Genomic DNA, 12,125 nt, shown 5'->3' with positions numbered 1-12,125 from the left:
GAACTAGAGCAACACATAGGAGACCCATTGCACCAGGTGAACCTCTAGTGCTGTGTTTCTCCCTTCCACTCTAGTGAAAAAGTCATCTGGTGTTTGTGAAATCATGCATGTACAAGGCATCAATTCCATAAAAAATTATCTTGTCAGATATTAACATTACTACAATTTTTTTTCACCTCATAGTGAAATAAAAATTCAGGGAACTATAAAGGAAAATAGGAAAACAGACTTATATATTGTCAAAAAACAGAAAGGACAATACTGAACACATTTTTACTCAACAACAAATAGAAAGGTATTCCAATATGTAAAGTAAAATATTTTCTTACAAAAGCTGAAGTCATATGAAAACATATCTGTAGTGTTCTTTCTATATGAAAGCTCAAATGCATCAAAATAAGGACACTAGGTGTCAGAAAGATACAAATTACAGAATATGATACCACTTATATGTCATTTCTATTTTATTATTTTAATTATTATTTTATGTCAACTAATAAGCTCTAATAGAATATTTTGTGCAGAATATCTTTCTCATGCAGACTTAGCTAATAGTAATATGAATGCCTTTCTCATGTATCAAAGAAATCTCTGAAGTCAACATTCTTTCAGCTATTATCTCATAATTAAAAATACATGCCCACAGTAATGATGCTAATGTTGTTTAATCAATATCTTCCTGCTCTCTGTATTCATGTCAATTAGCCAATTGTCTTTATTAGTTTTTATAATATGTTTACTACGTATTTGGTTATAATCTTGGACTAAACTGATCCATTTGAAAGGATCTTCTAAAAGCATTAAAATATACTGGTCAGCATCTTCCAAAAAGATCTCAAATTCCTTTCAAGATAAATAGTTAGCCAAAAGGTACTAACATATTTGATGTCCCTTTGTCTTAAATAGTGTTGTTGTTTTATGATTAAAAGCCAAATACTGCATTTGATATGTGTTCTAGTCTAAATATATTAGATTCAGATTTCTCATGTGTGGGGGAAAAAAGGCAACTAATGTACCATAAATCAATGAACATAAACTAAGTTGTTGGAATTCATAATGAGAGATGAAATTAAGGACTTATTCTGCCTCTTAACAGTGAAATGAGTTTTAGTCAATTAAATTATTATTTTGAAAAAAAGTTTTACAAAAAGTTTAAATTGGAAAACACAAACTATATAAAATAAGAAATCATGTGCAAAATACAAATGCAAATTTATTTTGAGAACGTAAACTAATGTTTGATTGATTGGGAATATAAGCATGTAAATGTGCTTTTAACTCCTAATTTATCATAAACTGAATGGTATTACATGCCTTGATTTCAGTGAAAATGTAGTTCTATAGTAACTATACATCTGTAAAGCCCAACTATCCGTCCAAAGCATAACAAACATGAGGTCTAATTCTTGAATTTCCAGACAGCTTTAGAAGTTACCACCTCTAATGTCACACAGCTAGTACAAGAATTGAAACTGAGACTTTAGCACTAATTCCTTTTCTTTTAGATATTTACAAACTATGTCAATTGTTTACTGATAGTTACAGATACTACTGTTGTTTAAGTCTATATCACGCATGAGAAAGCTATAATGTAAATTTATAATATGATATATAATTATATATAACTTGTGTATATATAATTACATATAAATATGATATAACTTGTAATCATATTTTGGTTAAGGTTCTTGAAAAGTAGTTTTAGATATTTCCACAATAGAATACTACTAAGCTGTATGAAAAGATAAGCTCTTTTGCTACAAAAAGGTTGAATCTGGAGGAGATCATGCAAAGTGAAAAAAGCCAGAAGAGTAAAGATAGAGAACAAATGACCTCACTGATAAATGGCATTCAAAAAACAAAGAAAGACGAAAGACAGGTTGAAATGTAAATAAGCCCTTGGTCTAAACCTGCAGATTTGAGGTTACTAACAAAGGGGGGTGGGGTGGGGGCTGAGTAGAGGAAAGGGTTCTATATACTGAGGTGGCACTTAGGTGGAGGACAGGATGTGTTAAAATATACTTTGGGGAAGTGTGTGAAATTATACACATGAGATTACAAAGTCTTGTAAAATAGCATTTCCTCAGTAGAAAAAAAATTTTAATGTGCTTGAAAATCGTCAGAAAAGGCGCACCAGGTTAAGCACACACATTACAGTGCACAAGGACCCAGGTTCAAGCCCCTGGTTCTGCAGGGGGAAATCTTCATAAGTGGTGAAGCAGGGCTGCAGGTGTCTCCCTGCTGTGTCTTTCTCACTCTATCTCCCACTCTCTGTCTCTATTCAATAATAAATATATAAATATTTTTTAAAAAATCATCAGAAAAATAAGCACAAAGGAACTTTTGAAATACCAGAAATGTATTTGCCTGGATAGAATATGGAAACTATTCATAAAGAAGTGGAGATATTGATTTTAGTTGGGTCACCTGTGAGTGTTTACACTATGAAAATAATGTGCATCATCAGGTGACCTACCAAGATTTTTAAGATCTTCAAAAAAGTGAGATGGTATGAATGAATTAGTTGATAAAGATTACTTGACCTGTACTAATTTACAAATGAGATTAATCCAACAAATAAATTGATAATGACTAATTAATTAATGTCCTTTACTATTTACAGAGCAGTTTGAAAATACAACATGTTATCCTTGTTAAATAGAGTTACAAGGATTGTAATGATGAAGAACAATTATAAAAGTGAAAGTATCTGACTTGGGTAAATATTAATATATATTTATATATTATTGCCTCCAGGGTTATCGCTGGGACTTGCTGTTATTATTGCTGCTGTTGTTGCTATTGTTGGATAGGACAGAGAGAAATTGAGGAGTAGAAGACTGAGGGGTGAGTGAAAGACACCTGCAGACCTGTTTCACTGCTTGTGAAGAGGCCCCCTTGCAGGTGGGGAGCCAGGGGCTCTAACTGGGATTCTTTTGCTGCCCTTGTGCTTCATACTATGTGCATGTAATCTATTGTGCTACCACCCAAACCCCAATATTAATACTTTTTAATAGATGCCGTGCAATGTTGCATAAGATATAGAAATAATGTATAGATATATTTCTTAGATTAATTTTTTAATTGTATTAGACAATTAAAGTTTCAAAAAGCAGAGAAAGGTACACACATTTTATAGGAGTTGCCACTACTGTGGGCACTAACATCCAAGCTATGTTGTTCTCAATGATTCATAAAATTGTTCATACCAGGCCCTCAGTCACACCTATCTTATCAGAATTTGCCAGAGCTGAAAACAGAAATGTGTTGTTAAAAAGAAAAAAATTCAGAAACAGATATTGTTATGTACCCTTGACTGCAAACATTCCTTATACTAATGCTTCACCACTCACCCCTAATGTAAAGTGCATACTATTTTCCTTTTATTTAAAGGAGCCTTACAATACACTAGAAAGTTTTTGATTTGTTGTTGTTATTCTTTATTGATTTAGTTGGTCACTTTTGTTCCGCTTAAGAATTTTTTGTGCAGGGAGTCCAGCGGTAGCGCAGCAGGTTAAGCGCATGTGGCGAAAAGTGCAAGGACTGGTTAGGATCCCGGTTCAAGCCCCCAGCTCCCCACCTGTAGAGGAGTTGCTTCACAGGCGGTGCAGGAGGGCTGCAAGTGTCCCTCTGTTTCTCTTCCTCTCTCTCCCCCTTCTCTCTCAATTTATCTCTGTCTCTATCCAATAACAAAAAAAAATTTAAAGAATTTTTATGTGAATTGCAACTTGAAATTATTTCTGCTTGTGCATTTTAATTCTCATTTATTTAACTTTACAATATTTTTGGTCCTTTCACTCTTGTTTCATTATTTATGTCTATAAACTTTTACAAATATCAGTTCTTTTTAAGAAGGTAAAGTTTCCCAAAATCACATCCTCTAGATTCCCATTTAATTTCACTGACCCAAATCTATGTTGTTCTCAACGGTTCATAAAATTTTCCTCAGTCACACCTGTCTTAATCAGAATTTTCCAGAGCGGAAACCAGAAATGTGTCTTGTGCCATTTTCTGAACTTGTCCCAGGATCAAGTAATGTGCTATTGTTTATCACAGGTTTAAGTGATTAACTAATCGCTACTTGGGAATTTTGTGATTAACATGAAATAATTAGAGCCTACAATTATGCTGGAAACAGCCCTTTTAAAACTATGTGGTTGCTACAAATCAGAAGAGGAAAAAATACGAAAAAGAAAAGCAAACTATTAGTAGGGAGAATGGAAGGATAATCAGATAGCTGAAAGGTAGACAACCAGAAGAGTCTTGGATTTCTAAGGGGTTGTAATAACACCTAGGACACTGGGGTATAGCAGCATGGATCTTGTTGAAACACTATATACTCATTGCTACAAAAAAAAAAAATGATTAGTCAGAATGTAGAGAGGGGATAGAGAGTAAAGATTCAACTTGAATCATTTGGATGGTCAATGAGAAATTTAACTTTATGAAATGTAAAATTATCTCACCTTTCAACCTGCCAGAATGATAACTAAAAGACTGGAGATGAAGTGAAGGTGCAAGATATTTTGAAAAATTTCTATAAAAAATTCTATAAGCTATTTGTTAAATAAAATGTCTGTCCAGATTTTAGCATTTTATATCCAAAAAAGCTTTAAAAAAACTTCCTAAAATTTTGAAATAACATTAAGGTATAAGAGTGATGTTTTAGGGAAAGAATATGTATTATTCATACTCAAGTCAATAAATCATGACTTCTAATACTTGAATGTCTCCGATGCATTTCTTAAAATCTATTTTTTATAGAAATGTTTTACAATATTTTTCACCTCTTAGAAATTCAAGACTCTCCTTCTGGCATTGTATAATTATATACAAGCAAAGCATGCTCATAGTTTCCCTTACATAAAAATCCCTGGTGTGACCACCATTATAGACAACAAACAGCACAATGTAGTAGCAACTATTTAGATTCAATTCAGTTATTTGATTATTTAATTACTTCGAGAGTTTGTCTCAAGCTATTCTGTTATTTTATATTCTATTATTGAAAGTAATAAATGAATTTCATTTTAGCGTAACTAATATTTATGTAAGGACTAGTAGAACAAAAATAGACTAGTCTTTGGAGGACTTCCTCACTTCATAGTGAGGAATCATGGCTGTTTTAGGGCTGAAATTATGTTCAGCCAAAACGTTCCCAGGTGTTTACTTCCCATCTGTCCTTCTTTTACAGTATTTTCTCTTCTGGCTATCGATGGTGCCAGAGACCAAACCTAAGATGTCTCTCATGTCCTACATGTACTATAACCATGGTAGATTAACTACCCAACCCTTTTTAAACAATTCACACCTATGTCAAGTTGAAAATTCAGGGGAGGGTGAAGTGTTCTGACACCTGTTTTGGGGAGATGTGACATAGTGCCTTCATGACAATAATCATGCATATCAACATTCCCTCAAAATAGGCAAAAAAAAAAATTAAGATTTCTTTCAAATGAAAGCATGAAATCATCAAGTAAAATGTTACCTTAGTTTCATGTTAAATATCAGCTAGATATTAAACAGGATTCAACTAAATTCCACATTAAAACACTTAGTTGCTGTTCAAATAAAAATCATAATTTACATGTAGTTAATCAAAGGTGGTAGCTGATATATGCATAGATCCAAACTTCCATCTCAGTTAGCAACCCAGTTACTTAGTTTGAGTTGAAATGGCTAGATTCTATTAAATGCCCAAAATTAGATATTGGGGAGCAGAGGGAGAGCAAAACTGCAATCTCAGTATAGGCTACTTTGATATGATATTCATATAGTTGATGTGTCATCAGTTAGATATCTCTGGAAAGTTAAAACTTATCCTTTCAGCCTGATAAACAAAATTTACCTAAAACAAAATTCCAAACACCTTTCACCAGAGTTCCAACTGGGATCTCCAGCTCCTTAGCTACCAATGACTCCTCCCTCTACTATTAATATTTCCACATGTGTGTGGTTTTATTTCTGTTGCATTGGTCAGAGCACCTGTTTTAACTATTACTTAATTATAATGCGACACTGTTTTAATTGCTATTGCTTTATAATATACATGAAAATCAAGATTTCCAAACTAAATTCATCCACTTATTTTCTCTCAGAATTGCTTTGGCGATTCATGTTCTTTTGTGATTCTACACATATTTTAGGATTGTTTATTCTATTTCCTTGAAAAGTGTATTTAGGATTTTGATAGAGATTTCACTAAATCTACAGATTGCTTTAGGTAGAATAGCCATCTTAATAATATTTTATTTTTCTACTCCATAAACAAAGGATATTCTTCAGCTTTCAGTGTCTCTAATTCTTTCAGCAGTATCCTATAGACTTCACTCTGTTAGATTTACCCCAGGGTATCATGTATATGCAAATATATTAATATTATATCTATTTATTTATTTATTTGTATAGAGACAGAGAGAATTCAAGAGGACAGGAGGAGAGAGAAAGAATGATACCTGTACCACTGCTTCACCATTTGTGAAGCTGCCCTCCACTGCATGTGGAGACCAGGTGCTTGAACCTGGGTCCTTGTGGATTACAGCATATTTTCTCTACTAGATAAACAACCACCTAGCCCCCCTTATATTTTGGTTCATTTGTGAATAGTATTGCTTCTTTCATTCTCTTTGCTCTGATTCATCATTTGTGCACAGGAAAGCCAGAGATTATGTATACTGATTTTGTATCTGCAACTACATTGAATTTATTGATATTACATAGCAATTTTTGGTGAAGTCATTATGGTTTTCTATGTCATCTGTAGAAAGTGATAACTTTCACATATTATTTTCTGATGTGGACTCCTTTAATGTCCCTTACTTACCTGACATCTATTCTGATAACTTATAGGACAATGTTGAACAGAAGTAATGAGTGGTCATCCTTGTCTAGTTCTAGGCTTTAGGGGAGAAATTGAACATTTTCTCCATTGAGTATGATGTTGGCCATGAGTTTATCACATGACGTTTATAATATTCAGTAAGGGTCTTTATATTCCTAAAGTCAATATCATATGATTCTGCAACATCTATTTATAAAATCATGTGATTTCTCTCTGTTACTGCTGTGAAAAAATAATACTGATTAATTTAAATATATTGAAGCATTACTACATCCCTGGGATAAACCCCATTTAGTCATTTAGAATGGGTTATTATTATTTTTTATTGCCACCAGGTTTATCACTGAGGCTCAGTGTCTACACAACAAATCCACACTCCTCCTGGTCACTTTTTTACTTTTTTCTTACTTTTCTTGACAGGGAGAAATTGAGAAGAAATGAGTAGAGAAGGAGAGAGAAAAATGAAGCACTGCAGCACTGCTTTACCACTTTGTAATGTGTATGCTCGACCAAGTGCATCACCACCCAGCCCCTCATGATGGATTATTTTCTTAATATGTTGTTGGATTAAATTTGTGAAGATTTTGCTGAGAATTTTCACATCGATGTTCATCAAGGACATTGGTCTATAGCTATTTTTTGTACATTCTTCCCCATCTGGGGGATTAGAATGACACTGGCATCATAGACTAAGTTTTAGAGAGTCCCTTCTACTTCAATATTTTTGGAAGAGCATGACTAAGACTGATGTTCATTATCCTCTGAGTGTCTTATAGAATTCATTAATAAAGCCACTTGCACCTGGACATTTCTGTTGGTTATAACTATTTCTTAATAATATGACCTTTGTCCTTTTTTCCTTCTATCATATCTATCCCACATCTTTCAGATTCTCATCTCTAAAATTATATCAGTGCACAAAAGCACTTACTCCAGAAAAGTGTTAGTGGTGCGACCTGGGAGGTGGTGCAGTGGACAGAGCATTTAACCCTCAGTTCTGATGTCCAGAGTTACCTGGCATTGCATATGCCAGAATGAGATACTGTTGTATTCCCTACTCCTCTCCAGTTCTTCCTTCTCCTGATCCTGCTCCCACTCCTCCTCTTTCTCACACTCATACTCCTCCTCCACATTGTCTCATAAATCAGTAAATAAAATCTTAACAAACACACAAAATCAATTAAAAATATGTGGGAACAAGGACTTCTTCCAACCCATGAAAATCAGTCCAAGTCTAATATATTCCTGTGTCCTGAGACACAGCCTAGGATGACTTCTAAAAATGTGTGTTATACATAATCATGCTTCTGGGTTTTTTTGTTTGTTTGTTTGTTTGTTTTTGCCTCCAGGGTTATTGCTGGGGCTCGGTGCCTGCATCCACTGCTTCTGGAGGCTCTTTTATTCCCTTTTGTTTTATAATTGTTGTGGTTATTATTATTGTTGTTGTTGTTGGATAGGACAGAGAGAAATGGAGAGAGGAGAAGAAGACAGAAAGTGGGAGGGAAAGATAGACACCTGCAAACCTGCTTCAGTGCTCGTGAAGCGACTTCCTATAGGTAGGGAGCCAGGGCTTGAACCAGGTTCCTTACACTTTGCAAGGTCTTTGCACTTTGCGCCATGTGCGCTTAACCTGCTGCGCTGCTGCCCGACCCCCTGTTTAAATATATATAAAATTTATCACACTATATATGAAATTGAATTTTCCATACTCTCATAGTCATATAAACATGGTTAAACTGAGTCCCCATGGAATAATCTCTTCTAATTGTGAAATATCCGATTTGTTAATAGACATTTGTAATTATGCCCATTCATAAATTGGAGGTTTTTTTTTTTACTACCAGAGCTGACTGACTTCAAAACCTTGATAGTCTATTTATTCAGTGCTCTCACTAATTCAACATTCAATTAATCTTCAAAGATTATCACAATGCTTAGAACAGAAAAGGCACTTAATAACGGTTAAAGGAATGAGAGAATAAATCCTGTAACACATTTAAAATTGGAATGAAATAGCTGAAGACTACTTCTGGCTTTTTAATAGTGCTAATAGTCAGGGTTCCTTTAGTTACAAATTACAACAGTTTTCTTCAAACTAAATAGTTTAGGAATGAACTACAATGTTCAAGTAAGCACAGAGATATACGTAGTCATTTCTTAAGGACTAAACACACACACACACACACACACACACACACACACACACACACACACACATCTCCATGTTTCTTTATGTTTTTTTTTCTTAGACCATTTTAAGACTCATTGGAAAGTATATGACTTTAAGCAAGCAAGAATAATCCAGAATTCCCTTTCTTTTGTTCTTATGAAAGGAATCTGATTTAGTCATCCAATTAATTTTATTTTATTGCTTCTAGTGTTATCACTAGGGCTCAGTGACAGCACTATGATTCCCAATGGTCATTTTTACCTTTCTTTCTAACTTTTATTAGATCGGACAGAAAGAAATTGAGAGAGGATGGGAGGAGATACAGAGGGATAAAAAGACACTTGCAAACCTCTTTCACTGCTCATGGAGCAGACCCTCTGCAGGTGGGAAGAGGGGGATTGAACCTTGGTCCTTGTGCTCATGTGTGTACTTAACCAGGTGTGCCATCACCTGACTCCCTGATTTAGTCATCTTGACTCATGTGTTCATGCTAAAATCATCCATGCTAATTGCTCCTAGATATGTCTAATTGCTTTTTCTCTCCTAATTCCCAACCTTCATTTTCAGTTGCTAACTTAGCAAATAAATGCACAAAAACTGATAAATGAAAAGCAGATGCTCATCTGATATAGTACTGAAGTTACCAGAGGCAAGAGAGAATGGGAAGGATAAGAGGGAGGGGATTCAGTGAACCATGCCAGAAAGAGATTGGCACTTTAAGAGTGTGGTAATATATAGTTTGAAGAGAAGAGAAATTGACCACCTTAAAAATATACAACCTGATGAACAAATACTATCACAATAAAAGATTTTTAAAAAGTTAAATCAGATATTTATATTCAAACTTACTTCTCACATTTTTCTCTTTGATTTCATTATCTATTCCTGACACCATAAGTTTATTCGTCTCCGTGGACACCTAGAGTTGAAATCTATTATGTCTCAATTTTACTTTGGCTTTCTTATAAACTTTTACTTTGGTCTCTACTGGTTTTTCCTTTTGCTCATTGCTCATTTTTCATCTCAACCCTACCTTCCTTACTCAAGTATATTTTACATTTGTCTAACTGGGCATCATATTTCCATTCTTTATTCTAATGTATACTTCATGTTGCTGACTAGATACCATTTCAAAGTCAAACTCAAAATCAAATCTTTTTATTACTGAAAGGATATCATGACTCCCACTGGCTACTGAATATAATGCAATTTCTTTATCTTGACATTTCATTCAAAATCTGAAAAATGAACCTGCCGTTCATAGCAAAGCTTAATCTCCCCCATGTACAAATAGCTTTTGTCCATGTACACTATCAATAATTTTAAATGATTTCTTCTCACCCCAGATCAGATCTTCATCTTATTCATGAAAATCTTGTCGAGGAGCTAGTAAATGTTTCACCTGGTACAGCACACACAGAACCATGTGTGATGATGCAGAATCAAGGTTGGGTCACCAAGCAGTAGTGCCTGGAGGCAGGATGGTTTATAAACAGTGGAGCAGTCTTAGAGTGTCTTTTTACTGTCTCTCTATTTCTCTCTGTCTCTCACCCTCTATAAAAAAAAAACCCTTGTCCATCCTTTTACATTTATATCAAATGCTTTATGCAGAAGCATAAAGCTCACTTCAGCTCTTTTATCACTGTCTATTGTTTGTGCAACAGATAAAAACATGTGGTGTTTTAGGCATTCTGAGTTGTTACACCTCAAATTAACAAGCACAGACTGTAAATCTATATATATATATTTTAAAAAATCAGTCAATTAATGGTCACCTGAATTATTCATACCATGGTGAAAGTGCATTTAATGACATTGCCAGTTTAAATGAGGTGATGTGACAGAGTCTGACAGGAGGCTTATCTGTTTTTCCAAGAAAGACCGCAAAAATTTCACAAAAAGCAAATTATACTCTCTTCTAAGAATTCTCTTATCAATGGTTTGCATTTGAAGATCATAGGGTGATCATTAGACCTGGAACAATAAATAAAAAAAAAATATTGGCTTATTGGATTTATATACTCAGGTATAGAGACTGATTCAAGAGACCTTTTGGATAATCAAAGTGTTAAAAACCAAAGTATCATTTCAACACACATAGAAGAAAACATTGAGGGAAAGTATTATATTTCCTCTGATTAAAGCAGGTTTTTGATGAAAGAGATCATGAAGAGCTCTTATCCCATGAATGTGTAAGTCATGCAAGGATAAAAACAAGATCCTCAATTTCCCAGGGCTTATAATCAAAGGAGAAAAGATCAGTAAAACTAATTCTGATCAGTTGACAGTGACTGCGGAAAACAATTATTCAGTGTTATTCATTGAGCCATGTTGTATGTACCTCGTAATTTTTCAGTGCTGTTAGAAGTGGCCTACTTGCCTGAGCCATTTTGTCTGTGTTTTTGTCTTTGTTTTTCTCTGTTTGTTTGGAGACCAGGCCATGAACTCATTCTATTCTTTCTACTTTTTACTGTGAGAAAGTAGTAATGAGTTTATATAAAAATAATTGCTGGTTATGCAAGTCCCCTTATTTTTCATCTACAAAATTTGGCAAACAGACAGGTAACATTATCAGGATTATTACTTTTCCATTTTCTACTTAGGATTGATTGTTACCATAGTAGAGTTATGAGTCCTAATTACAGAAGTCATCACAAGGTTTAGCAAATAATTTTTGGACTCATCCTTCACATTGTCTTTATTCTCCTTTGTTTTGCTTCTTTCCTTCCTTCCTCTATACCTCCCCAAAATATTCACTGAATACCAGACAGGGTGTTAAACACTCATGACACAGCCATAAAAAAAAAAAAAAAAAAACCTTGTCAGCTTTTGTTAAGAATCTCTTGGGAAGGAAGTCTTTACTCCTGTACTTCTTTGATCAAAGGTGAGTGTTTCAGAAAGATGAATTGCACAGGTGGTAGAAAAAGAGGTTACTTCTAGGGTGGAGCTCACTTTCCTGCATGTTTCTCTCAATTCATACCAAATGATATTGCATCTAGTGATCCCAGCCTAATCAAGGCAATGAGTCCAGAGACGTCAGGCGTGGAATGTGAACGCTTCAGTCTCATTACTCAGGTAAGACCTTTTATTTCTCATAGGATTCTCTAATTCCAT

This window comes from Erinaceus europaeus, chromosome 10 (assembly GCF_950295315.1).
Source record: "Erinaceus europaeus chromosome 10, mEriEur2.1, whole genome shotgun sequence".
Taxonomy (NCBI): Eukaryota; Metazoa; Chordata; class Mammalia; order Eulipotyphla; family Erinaceidae; genus Erinaceus; species Erinaceus europaeus.
The sequence above is the reverse complement of the archived record's forward strand: the minus strand, read 5'-3'. Positions refer to the sequence as shown.